Here is a 27,617-nt window from a genome sequence, read left to right as displayed (position 1 = left end):
CTTTTGATAGCAACTTCCGCTCCTTGGAATCAGAAACGGACTTGCCCTCAGTTAGCATGGCGGCTACTGCAAGCGACTGCCGTTGCCATAGTAACCCTGTAATCCTGGTGTAACGGATCAATTCACCTCCTCCTGGAAGAGCCGCTGCTTTGAGTGCTTTCCCTCCTACTATCTGCCCTGCAATGCAGTGGAGGAAGGAGGGGAGGGAGGTAGGCGGGAGTTCTCTCGGGTGACTCGTTCTGTCTGTGGAATGTGCGTAATAATATTAATATGAATATAATAATTTATGTCACAAAAAAAGAAACCATTGCCTTAAGATGGGCTCCGGCTCTAAAATGGTTCCTGATGACATCACCGGAAGTACCAGCTGACTTCCAGGATGGGGGCAGAGAAAATCCCCTAAACTGGTTTAATTTTACTCTTTTGATGAATATTAGAGATAGAGAATCACTATATACACGTTTTAAATTCACTGCAGATGTGTCAATGCATTGTCCATACATAGAACCCACTTCAGATGATTGCTATTGTGATTATTATTATTATGCATTAGGATAGACACTAGTCTTGTTTGATGATGAGGCACAGCATTGGGGTATGGTGGGTTTTTAGAGTATAAGGTTAAGAGAAATGAAAAACAAAACAAAACTGAGATGCATGCCTTCCGGAAACTCATTTCAAGTTAAATACAGTGCATACCTATGTATAGGGAACGCTCTGGCCTGTTGTTCCAGCACTGTCCCCATTGAAGTTACACGAGATGTTGTGTCTTCTGTCATCCTACGCTGCCTCTGGAAGTACTTGCATCCCCAAGTGCTTTCAAAGACGGGCGCATTCGTACTGAGCATGCAGGATGAAGCAAGGGTCAGGAAAGCTCTACGGTACCTCTACATACCGGTTGGAAAAGTGAGTCTGAAGCGAAGTTTAAAAAACAAAACAAAAAACAGCATATGCACTGTATGTGGCTCCTTTGTGACTGTGCTTCCCTCTCGTCATGTACCAATGTGCGTATGCGCAAGTGCTGATGCATCTCTGTCACAGTCACAAAGGACCCAATCCAGCACACAGCGCATCCCGGGTCAAAGGGCACCGATCATCTTGGGATACTGGAACCATTTACAGGTGAAAGGAGGGAGACGCAGCCACAAGGGAGGTGTGGTAAGAGTCTGCACACCTCACCATACACTAGCATAGCATCCGATTTTCTACCATATACCAGTTTAAAAAAAATAAGACATCCCCTAAATTAAGCTCTTTCACATCTTTCGGAGCACAAATGAATATAAGACACTGGCCTCGATTCATAACGCATTACCGCATGCGGTAATGCAGAAAGCAGCTGACTTTACTTAGCATTTAGGAAAATGGCAATTCATAAAGGCTGTTATTGCATGGAAAGCTGAAATTAACGAGCAGTGACGTAAATTACCAACTTGTGCGGTAGATACCTTAACACATGTCAGTAAATGTCATTTCATAAAAACTAGAACATGCAGTAAAGCCCAGAAGCGTGCGGTGATTACCAGCAGCTCTGGTGTGTCAAAAACATGGCAGAGACTGTACAGGAGCCAAGACTCACAGAAGCAGAGAGGGATAACCTATGACTGACTGGAGCAGAGAGCCAATAGAAATAACCCCTATCTCCTGCAAGTCCCGCTGATATGTTATTATTATTATTTAGTATTTATATATCGCCGACATATTACGCAGCGCTGTACAGTATATATATATATATATATATGTATATATATATATATATATATATATATATATATATATATATCTTGTCACTAACTGTCCCTCAAAGGAGCTCACAATCTAATCCCTACCATTGCCATATGTCAATATTATGTAGTGTAAGTACTGTAGTCTAGGGCCAATTTTTTAGGGGGAGCCAATTAACTTATCCGTATGTTTTTGGAATGTGGGAGGAAACCGGAGTGCCCGGAGGAAACCCACGCAGACACGGAGAGAACATACAAACTTTGCAGATAGTGACCTGGCTGGAATTCGAACCAGGGACCCAGCGCTACAAGGCGAGAGAGCTAGAGAACATGTTGCGACATGTTCTCTGTTCTCGAGGGAGTCAAAACTTTTCTACCCCCCAGGCAACGGAGCAGAGAGCAGGAACAAAAGATGTTTCCCCTGCAGCCCTTCAGAAGGTAATACTTTGAAGATGCGGAGAAGCAAGTGGGGAAATCACCAAAACATGCCATATTTAATGTTTCTTGGAAGTTCATCTAAGCTGTGGCAATAAAATAAAATGTTAAGAATGACTAATGGACAGATGCAGAGGGAGTAGAACAAACATGTACATTCTAAAGGGATGTTGCAGATGCCAATTACTATTGTAATGCTGTCAGTGCATGGAGAACAGCATGTAAAAAAACAGAGACAACTCCACACTTCTACTGTTACCGAACAGGTTTTTGTCAATTGAAGCCCACTTTTTTGGTAAATAACCGAACTTCTACCAAACCTGTGAACATTTTTATGAATTTCAAACAAAAGTCTAAAATACTGAATGCCGTATTTTAACCTCCTTGGCGGTATTGACGAGCTCAGCTCGTCAATGACCGCCAGAGGCCACCGCTCAGGCCCCGCTGGGCCGATTTTGATCATTTAAAAAAAAAAAAAAAACACGTGTTCGGGTCGATCGCCGCCACTCACCGCTGATCCGCCGCTACCCGACACGAAAGAGGCCCCCCCCGCAGACCCCATGCGCAGCCTGGCCAATCAGTGCTAGGCAGCGCTGAGGGTGGATCGGTACTCCCGATAACGTCATCACGATCGTTGTCATGGCGACGGGGGAAGCCCTAAAGGAAATCCCGTTCAGAACAGGAAATCCCGTTCAGAACGGAATTTTTGGACGGGCATACGCGCCGGCGATGATCGGAGGGGTGGGAGGGACGCCGCAGGGAGGGGGGAATAGTGCTGCGCCGCCACCCTGGCGATCTTAATAGAACGCCAGAGTGGTTAACAACCTGATTTTTTTATTGCAGAGTCCTTTATGAATCGAGTCCACTGTCTTATTTTAGGGTAAACACTGAGTTTTTTCAGCAGATAGATGGCTCGATAGATCATTTCCAACAGTTCCGATCTGATTTTGATCGTTTTTCTGATCGATTTTCTCATATAAGTGAATCGGAAAAATGATCGGAAAATCGATCAGAATGTAAATCTGCCAAAAAAACTCATCGTGTATTCCCAGCATTAGATTTTGGCCCCTTAACCGGTTCAGCGCCGCAGTGCCGAAAATCTCATGCATCCAAGCAACGTTCACCTCCCATTCATTCGCCTATAACTTTATTGCTACTTATCACAGTGAATTGATCTATATCTTGTTTTTTCCGGCACTAATTAGGCTTTCTGTGGCTAATACATTTTGCTAAGATTTATTTTTTTCTAAATCCATTTTAACAGGAAGATTAAGAAATAAATGAAAAAAATTCATTATTTCTCAGTTTTTGGCCATTATAGTTTGAAATTAATATACACTACCGTAATTAAAACTCATGTATTTTATTTGCCCATCTGTCCCGGTTATTACACCGTTTAAACGATGTCCCTATTAGGGATGGTCAGAAATGCCAATTTCCGATTCCGCGGTAATTCCGCATTCCGCCATTGCCAAATACCGATTCCGCTTTCCGCTACCAATATCCGCATAGGCAGAAGCAGATTTTCTGCATTTTACATTACAGTAAAAATCCACCGACTTTAGCGGTTAATAGCAAAGCCCCCTTAAGTCCTAGAAACACCAAATTTTCAGGGGTTATTAAACTGAATCTTGTGAACAAGATGCAAAAAAAGTTTTCAAAAAGACCTTATAGTTTTTGAGAAAATCAATATTAAAGTCGGGCGGAATTTCCGCGATTTCCGGCAGAAATTTCCGCGATTTCCGGCGGAAATCCGCCTAACGCACTTGCATTACCGATTTCCGCATTCCGATGCGGAAATGCAATTTCCGATCGGAATTTCGGAAATTGCATTTCCGCGGAATCCGAATGAGCATCCCTAGTCCCTATCACAATTTATGGTGCCGATATTTCATTTAGAAATAAAGGTGCATTTTTTCAATTTGCGTCCATCACTATTTATAAGCTTATAATTTTAAATAATATAATAACATACTCTCTTGACGTGCATATTTAAAAAGTTCAGACCCTTGGGTAACTATTTATGTTGTTTTTGTTTGTTTTTTATTGTATTTTTTTTATAAAAAATGTATGTGGGTAATTTTTGGTGTGGGAGGGAAACTGCTTATTTTAAATGTAAAATAATATAATTCTTTAACCTTCTTGGCGGTAAGCCGCCGGAGGGTGCCGCTCAGGCCCTGCTGGGCCGATTTGTTTAATTTTTTATTTGCTGGACGCAGCTAGCACTTTGCTAGCTGCGCCAGCACCCCGATCGCCGCCGCCGCGCGCCCGATCGCCGCTATACGGTGCGGCGCGCGGCCACCCCCCCCCAGACCCCGTGCGCTGCCTGGCCAATCAGTGCCAGGCAGCGCCGAGGGGTGGCCCGGGACTCCCAATGACGTCCCGACGTCGGTGACGTCATCCCGCCCGTCGCCATGGCGACGGGGGAAGCCCTCCAGGAAATCCCGTTCTTTGAACGGGATTTCCTGATCGGAGATCGCCGAAGGCGATCTAAGAGGGCGGGGGGATGCCGCTGAGCAGCGGCTATCATGTAGCGAGCCCTGGGCTCGCTACATGATATAGAAAAAAAAAAACTGCCGCGCTGCCTCCTGGCGTATTTTTTTATACCGCCAGGAGGGTTAATTAAAAATGTATGTGGGTGCAGTTTACTATTTGGCCACAAGATGGCCACAGTGAAAAAAGTCCTGGATGCGAACGATCTCGCATCAAGGAACTAAAAATCAGAGGAGAAGTTTCCTGGGGGCAGAAATACCGCGCTCTCTGGATAGAAAGCGTCGGTATTTCTGCGGGGAAGTTAGATCGGTGAATGGGAATTATATTCCCATTCACTGATCGGGGGGCTAGCGGCAGGCAGCGGGAGCGCGCCCGATCGCGCGCACCACGCAGGGAAAGCAGCAGTGCCTATCTGGACGAGAAAGGTCATCCAGATAGGCCGAATCGGTTAAAGGACATCCGAGGTGAAAATAAACGTATGAGAAAAACAATTGTATCTATCCTTCTTCTCCTAAAAATGATTTTTAAAGATATCCCACTGTTTTATTTTATAATTAAATCTAGTTTTTAAGTTTTTACTGTTATATTGTCTCTGCTCAATGACACCTTCATTGAAGTATGCCAGAGCTCAAATCTAAGAACTATTGGCCCTTTTTATCTCTTTCCTGCTCTCAGAAGCCATTTACTGACAGGAAAATGTTTTATGGTTGTAATTACTTATCATTGAGGGTTATGCTGTAGTCTGACGCAGTCCGACCCGGTCCTAACCAAGGTAGAAACTGTCATTTGCATACCTGATGTTGAACTCTTTCAGGCAGAAAAAGAAAAAAAAGGAACACAGCCCAGTTATTTGTGAGCTAGGCACTGTACATACACATGCCTATCTCAACACGTCACATGTCACCTTGGTTGTCCTTTAATGTGAAAATCTGAAGATCATAGAGCATGTAAAGAGTGTATGATGATGATTTATTGAATCCACCCTTGCTGCTAATATTTTTATTAGATCCAGATTTCAGCATGATGGAGAGATATCAATTGCAAATAAATGTATTATGAACTGACCTGAGATGCTTGGACTTAATTTGGTCATACTGGGAATTATGGGTTCACAGAATGCCCTAATGTTGGATATTCAGCTGTGGTGAGTCATAAAAAGCAGTATTTACACTCAAGCCTTTAAAGAGGAACATCAGCCTATTTAATACATGCTGCCCTAGGTGACAGCTTAGTGTTACTGATTGGTGGCATTTCCCAGCTGAGCACTAGCATCAATTAGAAATGCAACACTTTGATCTGTCCTATGGATATTACATGTCTTGGCTTGACAGTCAGAATTCTCTTACTGCTCAGACTTACATGCAATCTATTTCCAAATGGTGGTGAATCCATGTCCTGATTCCAAACAAAAGAAAAACTTCTGGTCCACATTGATTCTCCATATAAGGAGGGATTTATCATTCCCTGGGAGCGCTTGTATCTTCAATCCAAGTCCTTTTTACATGAAACTGATGAGTTTTCTATTGACGTTTGGCTCCAGCTTCCATTCTGACCATGTCCTATGTTTCCTTAACCCCAGCGATATTCAGCTCCAACGTAGCTGTATGGAGGGCTTCCCTTCTGGCTTTACTTGTCACTAGTAGAATGGCATGTTCTTTAGCAGTAGCCTCTACATCATCCTAGCACAGGGCCGGTTCTAGACTTTTTGCTGCCTGAGGCAAACTTGTGAGGATGTGCCCCCTCCTCAGTGAGGACAACAGTGCCACCTCCCTTTTGCTTTGCAACTCAAATGAAACACTGCTGTTCTCCTACCTCCCCCCTCCTCACTCACTGTCAGACTCCTCACAAAGCACAACAAGCTGCTTTTCCCCAATGATGACCTTTTACCTCGCTCTCCTCTCGCTTCTCCTCCTACTCTGACTACATGCTGTTACAAAAATGCTGCCCCTATAATCTCTGCGCCTGGTGCAAATGTTTCACCTTGTGTCATGAGAGAACCGGCCCTTTCCTAGCAGAATGTGTGTTAGGGCCTTTTTCCACTAGCCTGCGATTTGCGATTTGCTTCTGATCGCAAATCGCAAGGTACATTAAACTAATGGAAACTGCAGCAGCAATTTCCATTAGTGCGATCCGATTGCGATGCGATTTTGGTCAAAGCGCAATCGTCGTCCTGCAGCGTTTTGTATGCGATTGAGCTGTACTATAATGAGTATAGTAGCTCAATAGCAATCGCAATCGCATAGTGGAAATTGAAACGCGATCGGAATCATTCCATAGTGGAAAAGAGCCCTTATTCTTTGGGATGCAGGTACACGGAATGGTTGTGATTTGTGGGCACTGCTGTAGCTTCAGCTTTCCCACCACCATCCATTGCTAATAATCTCCTTGTCTCTGGTGGGACAATCCCAAGCTACTACCTGTTAGTCACTTCCTTCAAAGTAATCCGCTGTCCACTAGGAGTAGTGGCCCAACTACCCTTGTGGAATGCTCTGGTGAATACCAGTGACTAATTAAAATCCCCAGCCTAGGAAAGCCAGGGTCAGCACTAGTAAGCTGTCATCAGTGATCTCACCCCTTGTTGATACAAAGTGTCCACCTTCTGGCTATCAACCATTACAGATAACAATAACAACAATAACAATAATATTTATATAGCGCTTTTCTCCCTGGGGACTCAAAGCGCTGTGACCCTGCATTATGCAGTCTCAAAGGCTAGGGAAAAGAGGTGAGTTTTTAGCCTTTTTTTAAAGCAGAGAAGGAGCCTCTCGTACTGATTGTGGAAGTGAGTTCCATAGAGTAGGGGCTGCATAGGAAAAGGCCCGAGCACCAAATGTTCAGTGTATCCTGGGAATAACCAGCTTTATCTTGTTGGCAGAGCGGAGGGTGCGTGGAGGGGCATAAAGTTCCAATAGATCCGCTATGTATTTGGGTCCCATGTGGTGTAGAGCCTTGAATGTCAGCAGGCAGATCTTAAAATTGATTCTCCATTTTACTGGCAACCAGTGAAGAGTTTGCAGTACTGGGGTGATGTGTGAGCTGCGGGGGGCATTGGCTAGGAGTCTGGCTGCAGCATTCTGTACTAGCTGTAAGGGGCGCAGAACCTTATCTGTAGATCCGATTAACAGGGCGTTGCAGTAGTCTAGGCGGGAGGATACAAATGCGTGAACCAGGGCAGGTAGGTCTTCAGCTGGGATAAGGTGTTTGATTTTCGCTATATTTCTTAGATGGAAGAAGGAAGACTTGACGACAGCTGATACCTGCTGTCTGAGTTTTAGATTTCCATCCAGGATCACCCCAAGGTTTCGCACAGAGTCTTTAGATAGAGACAAGAGGGAAGCAATTACAGTAGAGTCTCAGTTATTCAGCACCTACAGGGATGGCTAATGCCGGATAAGTGTGCTTTCTGGTTGCTTGAGACTCAATGTTAAAAATAGGCCTAGCTAATACAGTACTATACCCCACTCTATATACCGTACATACCATGAACTCTGTATTAAAATGTAAAATACAGTTATTGGAAGTATATTAACCTTGGGGGAGCCATGGAACCCAGTCCTTAAAGGGAAGGTTCAGGGAGGGTGGGTAAAAAATAAAAATCAATTTCCACTTACCTGGGGCTTCCTCCAGCCCGTGGCAGGCAGGAGGTGCCCTCGCCGCCGCTCCGCAGGATCCCGGTGGCCGACCCGACCTGGCCAGGCCAGCTGCCAGGTCAGACTCTTCTGCGCTCCAAGGCCCGGCACTTCTGCGTCCCACGCCGGCGCGCTGACGTCATCGGATGTCCGCCGGGCTGTACTGCGCAGGCGCAGAACTACTGCGCCTGCGCAGTACAGCCCGGCGGACGTACGATGACGTCAGCGCGCCGGCGTGGGACGCAGAAGTGCCGGGCCTTGGAGTGCAGAAGAGCCCGACCTGGCAGCCGGCCTGGCCAGGTCGGGTCGGCCACCGGAGACCACCGGGAGCCTGCGGAGCGGCGGCGAGGGCACCAGGAAGCCCCAGGTAAGTGGAAATTAATTTTTATTTTTTACCCACCCTCCCTGAACCTTCCCTTTAAGCAGAGTAGAGCCTACAAACAGCCTATGTACTTAGTTGGCCTTCACCACTGTGGATACTGCTGGTAATTAGTGCTGGTTGGTGGAGACTGCTGTTTAGTTGAGTTCCGGATAACCTGGACTCTGCTATATTTTAGTTTTATGTAAACTGACTTTTATGTATAACAGGCACCCAGGGTGAAATGTCAGACACACAGTGTGAAACCAGAAGGCTACTTTTATATCGACATGTTGTGTCTATTTAATGGCATGGCTAATGTGATGCAGTTATTTGGTAAAGTTGCATTCACATTGGCCCGTTAGCAGTCCAGCGTGATTCTGTTGGCTTATTGTGATGCATGTGGTGTGGTATCGGACAACGTGAGCTTTCAGAGTTGAAGCGAAGCATACTGTTTATCAGAATCATATTTATTCGCGAAGTATGACGATTGACGAACCCGTAATTATTAATGGCTCGCATGGCTTTGGCAGTGCATACAACAGACAAAGTCAGGGCCGGATTTAGGCCAAGGCATTTAGGCCAAGGCCACCTAGGCCATGGCCTAGGGCCCCACAGGAGCGAGGGCACTAAAGCAGCAGGCTAAACTGGTGCAGCATTTGCAAGCTTGCAAATGGTGCAATGAAGGGAGATCAGGCGAGCGCCTGGCCATGGTACTCTGCTGCTAGTTGCCTGTGCAGCAGCCATGTTGCTCTCTGTGCACGTTTGCATTGTGGACGGTGGCTACGGACTTGGGCAGCATTGAAAGCTTCTGCACTGGATAAAAAGGAAGAGGAAGCTTCTGCACTGGAGACAAGTGGAGAAATGAGTGACACTGATGGCTGCTGCGGTGTGAAGGCGAGCTGGTTACCTATACTAAAGGTGAGAGGGTGGGAAAAGGAGGGATTAAGGGAGTCATCTGGCTATCTATATTGGAGGGAAAGGGGGGATGGGTCATCTGGCTACCTATACTGGAGGGAAGGGGTCATCTCACTACCTATACTGAAGGAGGGGCGGCTGGTGACAGTGGCCTAGGGCGGAAAAAACTACAAATTCGGCCCTGCTTAAAGTGGACCTGAACACTTGCAGAGGACTGAAGAAACACATAGATAAATGCACCCTGTGTGTATTTAGAGAGTTTAGCCTGTCTAATTCCCCCTTATCTGTGTCTAATCACAAGTTGTAATCTGATTTCCCCCCTGTGCCACATGACTACCTATGGCAGATAAGGCCATTTGAGAGAACAGGAAGTTAACAATATGTCTGCTTCCATGAATCAGGAACAGTGCAGATCGATTTTAGGATTTGTATCAGGTGTGACAAAGAAATGTTTTTTGTTTAAAGGTTGTTATGCTGTTTCGTATCTTTTAGTGCAGAGAGGACATTCTGAGTTCAGGTCCACTTTAACATGTACAGACATAAAAATGTGTACAATTGAAACAACGAACATGAGAAACATGTATTAGCATGAAACTCAAAGATTGAATTTCTAGTCCAGGTTGTGGGGTAGCACTGTCCAGGTGAACTAGGAATCACCCTGAATGGCTAAGAGTTGTGCTGTTCAAGGCACTAGGGTGCGGCAGAAGGGCAGACCTGGCAGAGGGGCTGGAGTTCAGCAGACAGAGATGGATTAAGATGTAATGGGGTCCTATGCAAAGTAGTTGATTTGGTCCTCCCTTGCGGTCCTTTTGGTAAGCTGAAGTGGAGAGAGATCTAAGAAGGTGACAGGGGGCCCCCTGACAACCACTAGGCCCCAAGCTCCTGCCTAGGTTGCATGGTTTATGATCCTGTTCTGTCAGCAGGGTGACTACTTGGGGGTAGAAGGTACTCCTACACCTGGAGATTCTGCAGCGGATGTTTTTGTTAATGGCGACCCAATGGGAGGAGCTTGAAGTAATGGCTGCCCAGGTGGGTAGGGTCATGGGAGATCCTGGTGGCCCTGGTCTTCATTCTGGCAGTGTGGAGGAGGTCAAAAGGTGGCAGGGACGATCCGATGGTCTCCGCAGCCCTGATAACTCTTTGGTGTTTGTACTTGATACTAGCAGTGTATTGTATTGTGTTGTATGCTACTATATCTATTTTCCCCTCCATTGTATTATGATCCTGTTTTTTTACAGGGTACACAATGCACCACCCCAGTGTGAAGCTGGCCTAAATGTTCAGTGCAAGTGACTTGTTTAAAGAGAACACGAGGCGGGGTTCTGACAGTGCAATCCACGTACAGAGGCTGGGTCTGCCTATACTGCCCAGCCTCTGTTGCTATTTCAACCCCCCCTAAGTTCCCCCTGCGCTCTGCAATTCCCCATAAATCACAGCTGCGCTGTGCGGGCTGTGTTTACATCTGTACTGTCACTCTGCGTGCTCCTCCCGCCTCCTGCATAGCTCCGGTCCCGTCCACGTCCCTTCCCTCCAATCAGCGGGGAGGGAAGGGACGCGGCCAGGGACCGGAGCTATGCAGGAGGCGGGTGGAGCGGCAGACTGACAGTACAGAGATAAACACAGCCCGCTGTGACACACTGCGTGTCGGCAGCACGGCTGTGATTTATGGGGGATAGCAGAGCGCAGGGGGGCTTAGGGGGAATTGAAATAGCAACAGAGGCTGGGCAGTATAAGCAGACCCAGCCTCTGTATGTGGATTGCATTGTCAGAACCCCACCTCGGGTTCTCTTTAAATGTATAAATGTAAATTCTGCTCCCTTTGTGAATTCCAGAGCAGTTTTTTTGAAGTATTTTGATAGGAGTATTCCTGTAACTAGTTAATGACCTTACCTGCCTGCATGGTTCTTTAGTGTTCATTACTGCATGGAGTGTGCATCATCTGATTGGGTTCTGCTGAGTCCATTGGCTCCAGCACAGTTCATCACAGACCAGCTGCATCCACAGAGGCGGCTCATTCATAAATGAGTACTTGGCTCAGCAACATCCAGCTGTGTTTTTATCCTCCGCAGAGGTCATTCAAGTCTCCTTTCAAGGAAATCTATTGGGACTTGAAAGCCAAAACCCTACTTGAGAAAACAGCAAGTGCTGCGGTAATGACAATGCATGCATTGGCTTCCTGAAGTCTACATATTCAGGTTTCCCCTGCTTGCAACATGCAGAACTAGATGGATCATCTGTTTTCCTCAAGTTAACCCTCTCACCTCGGGTAGTAGTGCTATATGTGAGGTGTGCATAGTCCGACCAGGAGAATCAGCCCCATGATACCGTACTATCATATTTATAGTCCACCAGAGAACTGTATAGGGGAGGAGGGGGGTATTAGACACCAGGGAACTATATAATAATAATTCCAATATTTTTATAGCGCTTTTTTTCCTGTCTGACTCAAAGCGCTTGTGAGGTAGCCACTAGAGCGCACTCAGTAGGCAGTAGCAGTGTTAGAGAGTCTTGCGCAAGGTCTACTTACTGAATAGGTGCTGGCTTACTGAATAGGAAGAGCCGAGATACAAACTCAGGTCTACTGTGTCAGGGCTGGTGCACACCAAGAGCAGTTCTGAGCATTTTTTAAAACGGTTTCTTTGGGAAACCCGCTTGGCTAATGTTAGTCAATGGGCTGGTGCACACCAGAGCGGCGCGTTTTTTCCACCAGACGCAAACTCGGGTTCTGCAGCATTTTTGAGATTTCTAAGGCGTTTCTGCCTCAAGTATAGGATATTGGAAAACCTCTGAAAAATGGTAGATCAGAGCGATTTTCCATGCGTTTTTGTTACAGAAGCTGTTCAGTTACAGCTTACTATAACAAAATATGAAAAACGCTACACAGAAACGCTCCAAAAAATGGTAAGCATGTTTAGAAAATGTCTCTTAACATGCCTAGAATCGCTCTGAAAAACCTTTGCAAAAACCGCTAGCGTTTGCGGATCCGCTAGCGGTTTTTGGTGTGCACTGGCCCTCCGAGGCGGAGCCCTTAAAGTAAACCTGAGAAGGCAGATAAAAAAAGTTTTATATATACTTGTGGCTTCCTCTAGCACCCTTCACGCTGGTCAGTCTCTCATCGTCCTCCTTCGCCGCCTTGCTCCTCCCCAATCTGGCCTGGTAAATTTGTGAGTCGCGGCCTACTGCGCATGCGTGGCCCAGCCGCGGGCGCCCCTTCCTGCTCCCGACGCCAGGAGAGTTCTGTACCAGCACAGTACTACTGCTCAGGAACAGAACAATCCTGGCAGCGGGAGCGCGTGGCCGTACTGTGCCTGTCCCCAACTGGCCAAATTACCGGGCCAGATTGCGGAGGATCCAGGTGGCGACAGAAGATGGCGAGGGACGGATCAGCATAAAGGGGTCTATAGGAAGCCACAGGTATGTATAAAACCTATTTTATCCGCCGTCTCAGGTACACTTCAACCATTGCACAATCAAGCCACTATAGGGGAGGGAGGGGGCCATTAGACACCAGGGAACTTTATATAGGTGAAGGAAGAGGGCTACTAGACACCAGGGAGCTGTATAGGGGAGGGAGGGGGGCCAATAGAAACCAGGGAGTTGTATAGGGGAGGGAGAGAGGGAGGGGGGGGGGGCAATAGAAACCAGGGAGTTGTATAGGGGAGGGAGGGGGGGGGCAATAGAAACCAGGGAGTTGTATAGGAGAGGGAGGGGGGGGCAATAGAAACCAGGGAGCTGTATAGGGGAGGGAGGGCCATTAGACACCAGGGGGCTGTATAGGGGAGTCACTTGACAGGCAGCCATTTAAAGTGCGGGGATTACGTCAATTAAAGCCACTGGGTTCAGTGGAGCGGCCATTACTTAGAAGGAGCACACTGTGTAGAGTGCACATAACGCGCTCCGGTCATTAAGCTGTGCTGCTTTAGCAGCGCAGCTTAATTAATCAACCCCATTTTCTCCTATGTTTTCTCCTAAGTGATATTTCACATCTTTTCAATAAAATGCCTTTTAAGCCATCAGCCAGCAAGAAAATACTCCGAATAATTTTCACAGTACTTTTTCACCGACTTTTTGGTACTTTTTCAATTGCATAAAAATTATTTTGAACAGAATTTGAAAATTGGGACCAGGCTCGATATATGCACTGTGCAGCGCTTGCACTGCAATGCTGGAATAAAGCAATGTAAAGCTTATTTCACAGCATAGTCAGTTGCTTGGAATGCATAATGTGAATGTTGTAACACATCCAGAAAAGCACTACAGACCGTACTGTATGGGCAGTGTAGTCCCCTGCAGTAATGCAGCACAATGCAACGTACATAGTGTACTCAGTAAAACGCCACATTATTTGTCAGCACTACATAAATGCATAATTACAATGTTTATTTTTTCTCTATAGAATGCTGATCAATTATATGCCAGCCGTTCAAGAAGTCTCTGCCTGTAACCTGTGTTTCCAGTGCCCTAAATAGCTCATTATCACACTCTTGTAGCCTGGTACACACATCCAGTTTTCAATGGCCAATGCAATGACTGTCCATTTTTACTACCTCCCTATAGTATGAGGGATAACAGATTTTGAATTATATGACTGTGTAGGTAAAATCACATACTACGTGGAAGTAGTATAATTGGCCAATAAATGGCCAAGCAAAATTGGATGTGTGTCTTAGGTTTCAGAACCTGACCCTTGGTGGCTCCGCTCCACTCTGCACCTCATCACCCACCCCTGGTGGCTGCACCCCACTCTGCACTCTATCATCCATCCTCGGTGGCTGTGTTCCACGCTGCACCCCATCACCTACCCCTGGTGGCTGCACCCCACCCTGCACTGCATCCCCCACCCCTGGTGGCTGTGCTTCATGCTGCACCCCATCACCTACCCCTGGTGGCTGCACCTCACGCTACACTGCATCACCCACCCCTGGTGGCTGCGCTCCACACTGCACCTTATCACCCACCCCTGGTGGCTGTGTTCCAAGCTACACACCATCACCCACCCCTGGAGGCTGCACTCCACACTGCACCACATCACCCACCCCTGGTGGCTGCACCCCACGCTGCACTGCATCCCCCACCCCTGGTGGCTGTGCTTCATGCTGCACCCCATCACCTACCCCTGGTGGCTGCACCTCACGCTACACTGCATCACCCACCCCTGGTGGCTACACTCCACACTGCACCTTATCACCCACCCCTGGTGGCTGTGTTCCACGCTACACCCCATCACCCACCCCTGGAGGCTGCACTCCACACTGCACCACATCACCCACCCCTGGTGGCTGCACCCCACGCTGCACTGCATCCCCCACCCCTGGTGGCTGTGCTTCATGCTGCACCCTATCACCCACCCCTGGAGGCTGCACTCCACACTGCACCACATCACCCACCCCTGGTGGCTGCACTCCACACTGCACCTTATCACCCACCCCTGGTGGCTGTGTTCCACACTGTACTCCATCACCTACCCCTGGAGGCTGCACTCCACACTGCACCACATCACCCACCCCTGGTGGCTGCGCTCCACACTGCACCACATCACCCACCCCTGGTGGCTGCACCCCACGCTGCACTCCAGCACCCACCCCTGGTGGCTGCACTCCTTCGCCCAACCCTGGTGGCTGCACCCCATCACGCACCCCTGGTGGCTATGTTCCACACTGCAGCCAATCACCCAACCCTAGTAGCTGCGCTCAACACTGCACCCCATCACCCACACCCTGGTGGCTGCGTCCCACACTGCACCCCATCACCCACCACTGGTAGCTGCGCTGCACACTGCAACCCATTACCCACCCCTGGTGGCTGCGCTCCACACTGCACCCCATTACCCACCCCTGCTGGCTGCGCTCCACACTGCACCCCATCACCCACTCCTGGTGGCTGTGTTCCACGGTGCACCCCATCACTCACCCCTGGTGGCTGTGTTCCACACCGCACCCAATCACCACTCCTAGTAGCTGCACTCCACACTGCACCCCATCACTAACACCCTGGTGGCTGCGTCCCACACTGCACCCCATCACCCACCCCTGGTAGCTGTGCTGCACACTGCACCCCATCACTCACTCCTGGTGGCTGTGTTCCACACTTCACCCCTCACCCTCCTCTGGTGGCTGCACACCAAGCTGCACTCCATTACCCACCCCTGGTGGCTGTGTTCCACACTGCACCCCATCACCCACTCCTGGTGGCTGTGTTCCACACTTCACCCTTCTCTGGTGGCTGCACCCCAAGCTGCACCCCATCACCCACCTCTGGTGGCTGTGTTCCACACTGCACCCATCACCCACCCCTGATGGCTGCGCTCCACACTGCACCCCATCACCCACTCCTGGTGGCTGTGTTCCACACTTCACCCCTCACCTTCCTCTGGTGGCTGCATCCCAAGCTGCACTCCATCACCCACCCCTGGTGGCTGTGTTCCACACTGCGCCCATCACCCACCCCTGATGGCTGCGCTCCACACTGCACCCCATCACCCACTCCTGGTGGCTGTGTTCCACACTTCACCCCTCACCTTCCTCTGGTGGCTGCATCCCAAGCTGCACTCCATCACCCACCCCTGGTGGCTGTGTTCCACACTGCACCCATCCCTGGTGGCTGCGCTCCACACTGCACCCCATCACCCACTCCTGGTGGCTGTGTTCCACACTTCACCCCTCACCCTCCTCTGGTGGCTGCACCCCATCACCCACTCCTGGTGGCTGTGTTCCACACTGCACCCCATCACCCACTTCTGGTGGCTGTGTTCCACACTGTACTCCATCAACCACCCCTGGTGACTGCGCTCCACACTGCACCCCATCACCCACCCTAGTTGGTGGGTTCGAAATCACAATACTCCTGAAGCATTTTCAGAGCAATTTCATAGGAGAATGCAGGGCCTAAAATCGCTTTCATTGATTTTGCTCTAAATCGCTCTGAAAAACACAAGCATTTCAGAGAACATTTTGCAGTTACAAATGGGTTCCAGGCCTAACACGTGCATTTCTGCATTTTTATTTGCGTTTACATTTTTAGATTTGCATCTTTGTATACGTTTGCAGTTTGCATTTTTCACGTGTTTCGAGTTGCATTTTCAATAATCTGCCTGAAAAAGATACATTTTCTCTGCCTGATTCTCTGCTTCTAATACTTTTAGGGTTGTGCCACACCGCCGAGTGCTTTTCGACCAGTTTTTGTTTTTAAAAACGTTTCTATTAACTTGCATTAACATTGTGGTTAAATTGCCACAATCACTATTTTTCAAAAAATCACAATTGTGGCTATTTAGCCTTGATTTTTACTGCGCTTTTAATACAAGTCATTGGAAGCTTATCTTAAAAAACAAATCAAAAATTGCTTGGAGGTGTGTCTCTGCCCTTAGACCCTGAACAAGCATGCAGAAGTCTGATTAGATTAGCTGCATGCTTGTTTCAGGTATGTAATTCAGACACTCCTGAAGCCAGAAAAATCAGTAGGATGCCATGCAACTAGACCTGAGGGCCCCGAAAGCCAGTTATATATCAGGCGTTAGAACCCGCATCACCCCCCCTTCCCTCCTCCTCACACAGTCCGCTCTCTCCCGAGCTCCAAAATGCCCCCTTTGTCTTTCCGAAATGGCCCTACTGTCCAGAACAAACCTGACACAGATGCAGATACACAGGCAGACGCAGCGACAGGCATTCTATTATATAGTGTATGTATATACACTGTATATATATATATATATATATATATATATATATATATATATATATATATATATATATATATATATATATATATATAGTGGCTTGCAAAAGTATTCGGCCCCCTTTAAGTTTCCCACATTTTGTCACATTACTGCCACAAACATGAATCAATTTTATTGGAATTCCATGTGAAAGACCAATACAAAGTGGTGTACATGTGAGAACTGGAACGAAACTCATACATGATTCCAAACATTTTTTACAAATAAATAACTGCAAAGTGGGGTGTGCGTAATTATTCAGCCCAGAGTCAATACTTTGTAGAACCACCTTTTGCTGCAATTACAGCTGCCAGTCTTTTAGGGTATGTCTCTACCAGCTTTGCACATCTACAGACTGAAATCCTTGCCCATTCTTCTTTGCAAAACAGCTCCAGCTCAGTCAGATTAGATGGACAGCGTTTGTGAACAGCAGTTTTCAGATCTTGCCACAGATTCTCGATTAGATTTAGATCTGGACTTTGACTGGGCCATTCTAACACATGGATATGTTTTGTTGTAAACCATTCTATTGTTGCCCTGGCTTTATGTTTAGGATCGTTGTCCTGCTGAAAGGTGAACCTCCGCCCCAGTCTCAAGTCTTTTGCAGACTCCAAGAGGTTTTCTTTCAAGATTGCCCTGTATTTGGCTCCATCCATCTTCCCATCAACTCTGAACAGCTTCCCTATCCCTGCTGAAGAGAAGCACCCCCAGAGCATGATGATGCCACCACCATATTTGAAAGTGGAGATGGTGTGTTCAGAGTGATGTGCAGTGTTCGTTTTCCGCCACACATAGCGTTTTGCATTTTGGCCAAAAAGTTCCCTTTTGGTCTCATCTGACCAGAGCACCTTCTTCCACATGTTTACTGTGTCCCCCACATGGCTTGTGGCAAACTGCAAATGGGACTTCTTATGCTTTTCTGTTAACAATGGCTTTCTTCTTGCCACTCTTCCATAAAGGCCAACTTTGTGCAGTGCACGACTAATAGTTGTCCCATAGACAGATTCCCCCACCTGAGTTGTAGATCTCTGCAGCTCATCCAGAGTCACCATGGGCCTCTTGACTACATTTCTGATTCGCGCTCTCCTTGTTCGGCCTGTTAGTTTAGGTGGACGGCCTTGTCTTGGTAGGTTTACAGTTGTGCCATACTCCTTCCATTTCTGAATGATCGCTTGAACAATGCTCCGTGGGATGTTCAAGGCTTTGGAAACCTTTTTGTAGCCTAAGCCTGCTTCTAAATTTCTCAATAACTTTATCCCTGACCTGTCTGGTGTCTTCTTTGGACCTTATGGTGTTGTTGCTCCCAATATTCTCTTGGACAACCTCTGAGGCCTTCACAGAGCAGCTGTATTTGTACTGACATTATATTACACACAGGTGCACTCTATTTAGTCATTACCACGCAATGTCTATGGGCAACTGACTGCACTCAGACCAAAGGGGGCTGAATAATTATGCACACCCCACTTTGCACTTATTTGTAAAAAATGTTGGGAATCATGTATGAGTTTCGCTCCACTTCTCATGTGTACACCACTTTGTATTGGTCTTTCATGTGGAATTCCAATAAAATTGACTCATGTTTGTGGCAGTAATATGACAAAATGTGGAAAACTTCTAGGGGGCCAAATACTTTTGCAAGCCACTATATATATATATATATATATATATATATATATATATATATATATATATATATATATATATATATATATATACATACATATATATATATATATATATATATACATACATATATATATATATATATATATATATATATATATATATATATACATACATATATATATATATATATATATATATATACATACACATATATATATATATATATATATATATATATATATATATATATATATATACATACATACATATATATATATATATATATATATATATATATATATATATATATATATATACATACATATATATATATATATATATATATATATATATATATATATACATACATATATATATATACATACATATATATATATATATATATATATATATATATATATATATATACATATATATATATATATATATATATATATATATATATATATATATATATATATATATATATATATATATATATATATATATATATACATATATATATATATATATATATATATATACATATATATACATATATATATATATATATATATATATATATATATATATATATATATATACATACACATATATATATATATATATATATATATATATATATATATATATATATATATATATATATATATATATATACACACACACACACAGTGGGAATCTTTATGATTTTTCCTGGATAAATCATTGGTTGTTACGATAAAAAATGTCAGTTAAATATATCATATAGGAGACACACACAGTGATATTTGAGAAGTGAAATTAAGTGCGCAATAATGGTTTAAATAAAATTAGGCAGGTGCATAAATGTGGGCACTTTTGTCATTTTGTTGATTTCAGAACCTTTAGGGCCCGTTCAGACTGCAAAACGCGGACGGCCACGCATGCAGAACGCAACGCGTACGAACGCACGCCATCCGCGTTCGTATGCGTTGTGTGGCTGATCCCATCACTGAAAAGTGAATGGGACAGCCGCGCATTTTTGTAAAATCTGCGTGCAGCATGCGTTCCCGGACCGCACAGGTCCGGAACGCATGCTGTGTGAACATCAGACATTGCACTCTATGCAATGTCTGATGTCGTGCGTGTCGGCCACCTTGTCGTGCGTGTCGGCCACCTGCACGCGTTTCCAAAACGCGGCTAGAAACGCGTGCAGTGTGAACGGGCCCTTAGAGTTAATTATTGGAGCTCAAATTGGCTTGGTAAGGTCAGTGACCCCTGACCTACATACACAGGTGAATCCAATTATGAGAAAGAGTATTTAAGGGGGTCAATTGTAAGTTTCTCTCCTCTTTTAATTTTCTCTGAAGAGTAGCAACATGGGGGTCTCAAAACAACTCTCAAATGACCTGAAGACAAAGATTGTTCACCATCATAGTTTAGGGGAGGGATACAGAAAGCAGTATTCCTTCTAACCTTGTTTTTGAGGACAAACTATAGCAGCGGTTGCCATTAGTTCGCTCCTACCTGTTAGTCTTATCTATCTCAGTGTGAATGTTGTAGATTGGCTGAGCATTCCGTCTGTCTGTCTGTTGTCTGTCTTGTTAATTGTCATTACTTGTGCTTTAGCTAGTGAGTTATTTGAGAGCTACATTTCATATATTGCGCATCAGCACAATATATATGTACTCTAGTCAGTCAGTATTGTATTATTGTAATATTGTATTGTATACCGACATTTGCCTGCCTCTCGACTATGAATCTGCCTAATCCTTCTAATATGACTGTCATCTGAATTAACATGTATGACCTAAGCCTGTTACCGACTACGTCTGTTATGTATTGTATCACATAGCATCTAGCCTGATAGGCGGGCCCAGAGCTGCAGTTGCTCTGGGCAATCTTGCCCCCTTGTTCATTACTCCTGTGTCCATCTGTGGAGCCTCTTCCATTATGCAGCTACTTAGCCTTGTTGCACTGGGTGGTCAGAAGGTATGACCCCCAGCATTACAGGAATGATCCAAAATACCTTTAATCCAGACTCTCATTGGAACCTACAGGAAGCGTTTAGAGGCTGTAATTTCTGCAAAAGGAGGATCTACTAAATATTGATTTCATAATTAATTTTGTTTAAACAATTATTGCACACTTTTTGTAAATCCAATAAACTTAATTTCAATTCTCAAATATAACTGTGTGTGTCTCCTATATGATATATTTAACTGACATTTTTGTATCGTAACAACCAACGATTTATACAGGAAAATCATGACGATTAACAAGGTTGCCCAAACTTTTGCATCCCACTGTATACAGTGGTGTGAAAAACTATTTGCCCCCTTCCTGATTTCTTATTCTTTTGCATGTTTGTCACACTTAAATGTTTCTGCTCATCAAAAACCGTTAACTATTAGTCAAAGATAACCTAATTGAACACAAAATGCAGTTTTAAATGATGGTTTTTATTATTTAGTGAGGAAAAAACAACTCAAAACCTACATGGCCCTGTGTGAAAAAGTGATTGCCCCCCTTGTTAAAAAATAACTTAACTGTGGTTTATCACACCTGAGTTCAATTTCTGTTGTCACCCCCAGGCCTTATTACTGCCACACCTGTTTCAATCAAGAAATCACTTAAATAGGAGCTATCTGACACAGAGAAGTAGACCAAAAGCACCTCAAAAGCTAGACATCATGCCAAGATCCAAAGAAATTCAGGAACAAATGAGAACAAAAGTACTGTAATTGAGATCTATCAGTCTGGTAAAGGTTATAAAGCCATTTCTAAAGCTTTGGGACTCCAGCGAACCACAGTGAGAGCCATTATCCACAAATGGCAAAAACATGAAACAGTGATGAACCTTCCCAGGAGTGGCCGGCCGACCAAAATTAACCCAAGAGCGCAGAGAAAACTCATCCGAGAGGCCACAAATGACCCCAGGACAACATCTAAAGAACTGCATGCCTCACTTGCCTTAATTAAGGTCAGTGTTCATGACTCCACCATAAGAAAGAGACTGGGCAAAAACGGCCTGCATGGCAGATATCCAAGGCGCAAACCACTTTTAAGCAAAAAGAACATTAAGGCTCGTCTCAATTTTGCTAAAAAACATCTCAATGATTACCAAGACTTGTGGGAAAATACCTTGTGGACCGCCGAGACAAAAGTTGAACTTTTTGGAAGGTGCGTGTCCTGTTAAATCTGTTGTAGAAGTAACACAGCATTTCAGCAAAAGAACATCATACCAACAGTAAAATATGGTGGTGGTAGTGTGATGCTCTGGGGTTGTTTTGCTGCTTCAGGACCTGGAAGGCTTGCTGTGATAGATGGAACCATGAATTCTACTGTCTACCAAAAAATCCTGAAGGAGAATGTTCGGCCATCTGTTCGTCAACTCAAGCTGAAGCGATCTTGGGTGCTGCAGCAGGACAATGACCCAAAAGACACCAGCAAATCCACCTCTGAATGGCTGAAGAAAAACAAAATGAAGACTTTGGAGTGGCCTAGTCAAAGTCCTGACCTGAATCCTATTGAGATGTTGTGGCATGACCTTAAAAAGGCAGTTCATGCTAGAAAACCCTCAAATAAAGCTGAATTACAACAATTCTGCAAAGATGAGTGGGCCAAAATTCCTCCAGAGCGCTGTAAAAGACTCGTTGCAAGTTATCGCAAACGCTTGATTGCAGTTATTGCTGCTAAGGGTGGCCCAACCAGTTATTAGGTTCAGGGGGCAATTTCTTTTTCACACAGGGCCATGTAGGTTTTGAGTTTTTTTCTCACTAAATAATAAAAACCATCATTTAAAACTGCATTTTGTGTTCAATTATGTTATCTTTAACTAATGGTTAACGGTTGTTGATGAGCAGAAACATTTAAGTGTGACAAACATGCAAAAGAATAAGAAATCAGGAAGGGGGCAAATAGTTTTTCACACCACTGTATATACATACACACAGTATACTGTACATGGATGCTGATGTCTTGACATTTAATGTTGTGAAAATGATCTTCCTATATTTATCTTCAGCCACTTTCTCCTGTCTGGAGACTGTCTATAAACTTCAAACCTGCTGCAGGATTAATTATTGTACTTGCCCAGAGCAGGAGCCATCGTTACTTAATTTGAACAACTGGACTAATTCAGTGGCTGGCAAAAAAACACCTTCTGTTGGAAACAGTGAAACGACTGGAGATGGAGCTTGTAGGTCTTCTCAGTGTGTAGATATCATTGTGCATATTTTGTTGTATTGTTACAGAAGCGAAAAGCAATTGAGTTGCTCCAACTGCTCTGAAGAGATGCTTGTTTGCAAGAAGCCTACCATGAATACTGATTGCCAAATCCTGCATGTGTATTATAGACAGGAAGGGAAGATCTAAGCATATAAATCAATCAACTAAACAGTCTTGAAAGAAGAGGTACTTAGGAGAGATATCTTACAAATTACTGTAAATAAACATCCTGGGAGTCTAATTTATGAAGTCAAAGGATTGCAAATTGTGATCCTTTGGCTTAATAAGGTATGTTGAGCCCAGCTGTCACGTGGGATGTGATCTCATGATGTTACTGCAACGTGCATAGACCTGCAGACACATACAAAGCTACATAAATATAAAACAAAATCAGTTTAAAAAAGATAGGCAGTAGTTAGCTTACTCCTCCTGAAGAACAGTAGCCAATACGACTTTATAGCAATTAAAAAATGTTATTGCATAAGAATAGGGTATGAGAACGCATTTTGTGGGCTTTAACCACTTCATCATATCAATGGGGTTGATTCACAAAAGATACCGTGCTCAAGCAACACAGTTTACGTGCGATCCCATCAGTTATTATCATTAATTAACATAGTAGTGGCCATGCTAATGAAGTATTGCGGTTGCACTACCATTACAATACGTTGAACTTCAAAGGATCGCACCGAAGTTAAGAGCGCATGCTATGCCGATATGGCCGCGCGTAGTGTGCACTCGCTTGTATTAACCTACGCTGCTTGAGCACTTTATCTTTTGTAAATCAACCCTATTAACCTCCACAAAAAAAGTGTCATGCTTCTAGTGAAACAGCTCGGAAGCGTTTGTACTTTTTCACTAGAGAACCTGCATGGCACTTTTTCTGTGGGTGTTATTGATCAAAGGAAGTGACTAAAACTCCACAAAACGCGTTGTCATACCCAATACAATTTTGAATTACTATAAAGTCATATTGGCTACTGTACTTCAGAAGAGATAGGCTATTTTTTGGGAAGCAGGAAATTTGGGCGCATGAGGCATGTGGACAAAAAGGGCGCCGCCATTCACTCCCATAATAAATATCGTTTAATGGGCGCCCAACAGGAAAAAAGGGCGCCGGAGAAAAATAACGTTTTAAAAGCGGCGCCCGGAGACTTTTAATGTTTTATAACTGCTTCTCATGATTACCCATTATTTAATGATTTATAATTTTTTAAACATTATTTTTAAACGAAAAACAGTACAATATGTTTTAAAACATTACTTTTAAACGAAAAACCGTACAATTTTTTTTTTTTAACATTTTTAAACGAAAAACCGCACCATTTTTTTTTTAAACGTTATTAATGCTTATCACTGGGGGGTCTTAGGTTTAGGCACCACCAGGGGGGTCTTAGGTTTAGGCACCAACAGGGGGGTCTTAGGTTTAGGCACCAGGGGGGTCTTAGGTTTAGGCACCAACAGGGGGGTCTTAGGTTTAGGCACCAACAGGGGGGTCTTAGGTTTAGGCACCAACAGGGGGGTCTTAGGTTTAGGCACCACCAGGGGGGTCTTAGGTTTAGGCACCAACAGGGGGGTCTTAGGTTTAGGCACCACCAGGGGGGTCTTAGGTTTAGGCACCACCAGGGGGGTCTTAGGTTTAGGCACCAACAGGGGGGTCTAGGGGTTAGGGATAGGTACAGGGAGGGTTCTGTGTGAGAGTAGGGTTAGGTATAGCGTTAGTAAAATTCTTATTAATGTTTTATAAAACGTTATTATAAATTTCACTTTTTAAACAGGGAAGATTAACGTTTTTAAAATTGCCGATTTCATACACATTATTTAATGATTTATAACTTTATAAAACATTATTTTGAAACGAAATATAGCACAAATTTTTTTTAAACGTTATTCATGATTATCGTTTAAAACCCTGCGCCCTTTTTTCCCGGCGCCCTTTTTTAACGTACGCTATTTTTTGTGCCTCCACCTTCAGTTTTACTGTTCACACCTCTGTTGGGAGGTTGTTATTTTAGCCTAGTGCCCTTTGAGGGCCGTTCAAAGAATCAGGAGAACAACCGGTGAGGATCCTCACAAACCTGAGCGGAATTCCTCCGCAGGCATTATTGGTGGTTGCACTTCCATGGCAACAGAAAATTATAAGTAATCCTCTTCATTCTATCTCTTGGTACTGTGACATACTGCGCTACTGCTTCCTGTGTTTTCTCTTGTGTGTTTTCCCTGTCTTTGGATTCTCCAGGTCCATCCTACTCCATATCTACTGTGTGTACCTAGTTTTAGAACATATGCATTAACGGCATAAGAATAGCCTTGCGACACACAGCATTGTGTTGGTAACGTGTCGATATTTCCATTTTACAGTGGTAATTTAACAAAAGGCCATAAGATTCCCATGGAATTGTGGGTAAAAGGCAGTCCTTTGAACACCACGTAGCAACATTCTGAATAGGGCTTAACACCTGGACCAGGATTCTGGAAGTGGCTTATGACAATCCCACAATTTCACCAGCTACTGCTTCATAGGAGCCTTTTCTAAACAAAATATAGTGCAGCTAGCAAATTAGTTAACCCTGGCACTGCCTGTGTTCTCTCACAAGATGATTCACGAGAAATGCAGATGTCCTGTTATAGCAAATAAATCTATTCTCTTGCAAATTGATATGGTTCTAGACCTTATTCTTGCCCTTCTGTGCCTTTGAATCACTCTCAGCTGATACATAACCACTTCAAATGGCTCCATCTTCTCTGTCAGCAATGATCTGACAGGAATAACGACAGAGCAGTGAAGGAGATAATCTAATCCTAAATGTAACGCTAAACCACGCCCACTTTAATTTTCATGAATTGCACTTTTTTCTGATTTAACGCATCACTAACGAATGATTAACAAATTATTAACGAATGCTCGCTAACAGCTGTAGATAAATTTGATGAATCCTGAAATCAACTTAACGAATTTGGTATTTTACCGAACTGTCGTTAACCAATTCGATAAGTCTTGATGGATCGAGGCCTAAGTCTCCTCTGCCTGATTTGCCCGCCCTTCACTATAGAAAGTGCATTGTTTCAGCATGAGAAATATTGGCCAATCAGAGAGGAACAGAGGTGTGGGAGGGGAAAACAGGAGGGAAAGAGGCTTCAGCCAATCAGGCTGCATTAGTTAAGTCTGAGGGAAAGTAGAGAAGCAAAAAAAAGACAACCCAGCATGCCCTGCAACTTCTCTTTTGTGTACCACATTTTCTGTGTACCAAATAAAGAGTCAGGTAAATAGGGGAATGATCATTTATCAACAAGAAAAGTAATAGTGAATTTAACTTTTGGATTGCCTGATTAGCATCCTCATTACTTGTTTACCAGTTAAAAATAAAGAATTGATTTTTGATTTTATGCCCGAGAGTTACTCTTTAAGCAGAAGACAGGAAAAAAAACAATTATTTTAAAATAAGTGAAAATTCATATTTACACTTGGGACATAATAAAATAATAATATATAGATAATGATCAGATTAAGAAACCTGACTGAATTATTAGCGCAGAAATATAAAGGCTGAACTTCAGGCAGCCCACTAAAAACACAGTGAAAATACAGTATATATTAAGTGTCTTATCTGGCAAAAGATTGGTTATTCTTTTTATACGGTCCTGTAATTCAAACAGCCAATACAGTCTGCCTAACCAGCTCTATGGCCACACTCTGCTCACATCTCCAAATAAGGAAACAAACATGGGCACAGCACCTCCCTGAGCCTGCTAATTGTATGGTGGTGAGTAGCAGCACACTGAAAACCTAATTGCCCTCTCTTCTAATCAACCTCCTTTGTATAGAGTAGACTAAAAGCACTGTAGTGCAGGAGAACCTCATTGGCTCACAATGCAGCCGCCCCCTTCCAGCCTGCAAGCTTCTGTGCAGTGGATTACAAGAAGATGATGTATAAACAGGATCAGGTTCTTATGCAAACAGTTAATCACTCTACCAAATACACCGTGGGATTAAATAGTAATATTTCAATATTTGCCTGGAGTTAAATTTTAATTTGTTCTCACTTACCATTTTCATATTTCTATGGATTGTAGGAAAGCCGAAACCTGCATTGCATCCAGACTCTGGTACCTCCTGAACGTCAGCCCGGCCCTGCACAAATGCAATATGTAAACAGTGGAGTCTAGGCATTTATATGAAGATCACGTCTGAGGCTATGTACTCATATACTCGGGTCCCTGCCTGGCTTTGTGCACCTGTGCCAGAAGCAAGGTGCACTCCAGGTTAACCAGACATCTGTAGATTGTCCAGATCTTTATATAGATGCTAAAACTTTATTGTGTGCCCTGAGGTGCAATATTCAGTTTGGTGGAGGTGCAAAATTACATTGGGAGGTAGATTTTTAATTGTGAAACGTTAAATCAATATGTGTAGCTTGGGCAGCCTGGATAAAAGTACTTTTTAAAATAGCGTTAAGGTGCATAAGAGTGACTGTCACCCTTTGGTGACAGCTCAAGGCCGAGGT

At 44.3% G+C, this 27,617-nt stretch overlaps 1 long non-coding RNA gene across 2 annotated transcripts; it reads left to right on the top strand.

The window, feature by feature from the left end:
• The first annotated feature begins 119 nt into the window (after window positions 1-119).
• LOC137528475 (uncharacterized) lies at window positions 120-27,280 on the top strand. 2 transcript variants are annotated; one of them, XR_011023407.1, is made up of 4 exons: window positions 120-252; window positions 13,954-14,051; window positions 23,139-23,298; window positions 27,187-27,280. It is a non-coding gene; the product is annotated as an uncharacterized lncRNA (long non-coding RNA). The 2 variants fall into 2 exon arrangements; XR_011023408.1 differs by lacking the exon at window positions 13,954-14,051.
• Window positions 27,281-27,617: the final 337 nt, after the last annotated feature.

The sequence above is a fragment of the Hyperolius riggenbachi genome, chromosome 8 (genome assembly GCF_040937935.1).
Source record: "Hyperolius riggenbachi isolate aHypRig1 chromosome 8, aHypRig1.pri, whole genome shotgun sequence".
Classification (NCBI taxonomy): Eukaryota; Metazoa; Chordata; class Amphibia; order Anura; family Hyperoliidae; genus Hyperolius; species Hyperolius riggenbachi.
The sequence above is the reverse complement of the archived record's forward strand: the minus strand, read 5'-3'. Positions and strand labels throughout refer to the sequence as shown.